Source organism: Arachis hypogaea, chromosome 15 (assembly GCF_003086295.3).
Source record: "Arachis hypogaea cultivar Tifrunner chromosome 15, arahy.Tifrunner.gnm2.J5K5, whole genome shotgun sequence".
Lineage (NCBI taxonomy): Eukaryota > Viridiplantae > Streptophyta > Magnoliopsida > Fabales > Fabaceae > Arachis > Arachis hypogaea.
In genome coordinates, this window is record NC_092050.1 from 100,792,556 (window position 1) to 100,795,054 (window position 2,499).

At 32.4% G+C, this 2,499-nt stretch overlaps 1 non-coding gene across 1 annotated transcript; it reads left to right on the plus strand.

The window, feature by feature from the left end:
- Positions 1 to 533: 533 nt before the first annotated feature.
- On the plus strand, positions 534 to 641 carry LOC112753446 (small nucleolar RNA R71). The gene has a single exon (XR_003177834.1). It is a non-coding gene; the product is annotated as a small nucleolar RNA R71 (small nucleolar RNA).
- Positions 642 to 2,499: the final 1,858 nt, after the last annotated feature.

Genomic DNA, 2,499 nt, shown 5'->3' on the forward strand with positions numbered 1-2,499 from the left:
TGCTGAGTTGATGATGGAAAAGGCTTGCTATTGCTAAACCTGTTTCTTCCACCATTATTAAAGCCTTGTTGAGGCTTTTGATCCTTCCATGAGAAATTTGGATGATTTTTCCATGTTGAGTTATAGGTGTTTCCATAAGGTTCACCTAAGTAATTTACCTCTGCTATTGCAGGGTTCTCAGGATCATAAGCTTCTTCTTCAGAAGAAGCCTCTTGAGTACTGTTGGATGCAGCTTGCATTCCATGCAGACTCTGAGAGATCATATTGACTTGCTGAGTCAATATTTTATTCTGAGCCAATATGGCATTCAGAGTATCAACCTCAAGAACTCCCTTCTTCATAGGCGTCCCATTGCTCACAGGATTCCTTTCAGAAGTGTACATGAACTGGTTATTAGCAACCATGTCAATGAGTTCTTGAGCTTCTGCAGGCGTTTTCTTTAGGTGAATGGATCCACCTGCAGAAGTGTCCAGTAACATCTTTGATAGCTCAGATAACCCATCATAGAATATATCCAGGATGGTCCATTTTGAAAGCATGTCAGAAGGACACTTTTTGGTCAACTGTTTGTATCTTTCCCAAGCTTCATAGAGAGATTCACCTTCTTTCTGTCTGAAGGTTTGAACATCAGCTCTAAGCTTGCTCAGCTTTTGAGGAGGAAAGTACTTGGCTAAGAAAGCCGTGACCAGCTTATCTCAAGAGTTCAGGCTATCTTTGGGTTGAGAATCCAACCATAATCTAGCTCTGTCTCTTACAGCAAAAGGGAAAAGCATGAGCCTGTAGACTTCAGGATCTACTCCATTAGTCTTAACAGTATCACATATCTGCAAGAATTCAGTTAAGAACTGAAAAGGATCTTCAGCTGGAAGTCCATGAAACTTGCAGTTCTGCTGCATTAGAGAAACTAATTGAGGTTTCAGCTCAAAGTTGTTTGCTCCAATGGCAGGAATGGAGATGCTTCTTCCATGTAAATTGGAATTAGGTGCAGTAAAGTCACCAAGCATCTTCCTTACATTATTATTATTTTCGGCTGCCATCTCCTCTGCCTGTTCGAGAATTTCTGAAAGGTTATCTCTGGATTGTTGTATTTTAGCTTTTCTTAATTTTCTCTTCAGAGTCCTTTCAGGTTCTAGATCTGCTTCCACAAGAATGTTCTTATCCTTGCTCCTGCTCATATGACAAAGAAGAAGGCACAAAAAAATAATAATAATAATAGAGATCCTTTATACCACAGTATAGGGATCCCTTTGTGAGTGGAAGAAAAGAGGGGGAGACAAAGAATGTGATGTAAAGGAAGAAACACAACTGTACGGATGGAAGAGATGTGAGATGAGATGTTAGGATATGAATGAATAAATAGAATGAGATGGGGGAGGGATAATTTTCAAAAATTATTTTGAAAAAGAGTTAGTGATTTTTGAAAAATGGTTTTTGAAAAAATGTTAGTAATTTTCAAAAATTAAGTTTTAAAAATTAAAAATAAAAATAATTAGTTAATAAAAAAGAAATTTTTGAAAAAGAGGGGAGATATTTTCGAAAATTAGAGAGAGAGAGTTAGTTAGGTAGTTTTGAAAAAGTTAAGAAACAAACAAAAAGTTAGTTAGTTAGTTGAAACAAATTTTGAAAAGATAGGAAGTTAGGAGGTTAGGAAAGATATTTTGAAAAGATATTTTTGAAAAAGATAAGATGAGAAGATATTTTTGAAAAGATATGATAGAAATTAGTTTTTGAAAAAGATTTGATTTTTAAAATCACAATTAATGACTTGATTCATAAGAAATCACAAGATATGATTCTAGAACTTAAAGTTTGAATCTTTCTTAACAAGCAAGTAGCAAACTTCAAATTTTTGAATCAAAACATTAATTGATTATGTTATTTTCGAAAATTTGGTATAAAAATAAGAAAAAGATTTTTGAAAAATATTTTTGGAATTTTCGAAAATAACTAAGAATTTTGAAAAAGATTTGATTTTTGAAAAAGATTTTGAAAAAGATAAGATTTTCAAATTGAAAATTTGATTTGACTCATGAGAAACAATTTGATTTTAAAAATTTTTGAAAAAGTCAATCCAAATTTTCAAATTTGATGAGAGAAAAAGGGAAAGATATTTTTTTTGATTTTTTAAATTTTTATGAAAAACATGAAAAATATGCAATGCATGAAATTTTTAGATCAAAACAATGAATGCATGCAAGAATGCTATGAATGTCAAGATGAACACCAAGAACACTTTGAATGTCATGGTGAACATCAAGAACATATTTTTGAAAAATTTTTAATGCAAAGAAAACATGCAAGACACCAAACTTAGAATTCTTTAATGCTTACGCACTAAGAATTCAAGAATGCATATGATAAACATGAAAAGACACAAAACAAAAAATCATCAAGATCAAACAAGAAGACTTACCAAGAACAACTTGAAGATCATGAAGAACACCATGAATGCATAAAATTTTCGAAAAAATGTAAGATGCATATGCAATTGACACCAAA